Consider the following 955-nt stretch of genomic DNA (forward strand, 5'->3'; position numbering starts at 1 on the left):
TATACAATAAAATAACACTATTTCAAACAATACCTTACAGTTAGCCTCATATGGAAGCTCTTAACAATTGCATTAACTCCTATGTTTACATTGTATGTAGCATAATAACTGTGTTTATAATGCAACTGATTCATTCATGTTATTCAACACTCAAAATTACTTTTTGTAATGTTCTTACGCACATGTGGGACTACATACCATGCATATGTATTTATTTATACACGTATATGGCCATATACATTTATCACTGTTGCATGTCGTTACATACACTAATAACTTTTCAACAGATTGCCTATGGCTCTTCCAAGGAGCCGCCATCTGCGAGCTGTCAAAATCAATTGTTTTATTTTTGGGTTTTCATTAAATAAAAGAATCACAGACTGAGCATAGCTGAACAAAGACCTTTAAGCTGAAAATGTCTTGAAAGTCAGGATCAATTGTTCGTACTATTACTATAGTATATAGCAATATACACTCAAGCAAAACAATTCCATCACTGTACATGGGAAGTTCTACTAGTCACAAAAACCTAGCAAATATTTTGCTTATTTTCGATGAAGCTCTTGCTACTCTGCTAAACCAGGTGAGTGATTCTTACAAAACATTGTACATCTAGTCTCAGAGAAAATCACTTGGCAGTTCAGAAAGCAAGGATTGAAAGCCCTTTTGACTGTCATCCTCAGTTATGCAAACTGTAGATTCATTAGGCTTTATATCTACTGGTACCAGCCATCCTAAGCTGTTAATTGAGCATCCTTCATTCAATATCCTATGGAAATCTCTTGTCATGAAACTTTGCTTGATAGCTCAGATAGTCACATTTATTTTGCAATCAATCAACCATCCTAGCTTCTTGGTAATATAGTGGAAACCACACAATGTAGTGCATACACTGTTTAGCAAACATCATATATATCAATGAAATGGAAATATTTTGAACGTTCGTAAATGCCAA

Source organism: Limulus polyphemus, unplaced genomic scaffold, assembly GCF_000517525.1.
Source record: "Limulus polyphemus unplaced genomic scaffold, Limulus_polyphemus-2.1.2 Scaffold816, whole genome shotgun sequence".
Classification (NCBI taxonomy): Eukaryota; Metazoa; Arthropoda; class Merostomata; order Xiphosura; family Limulidae; genus Limulus; species Limulus polyphemus.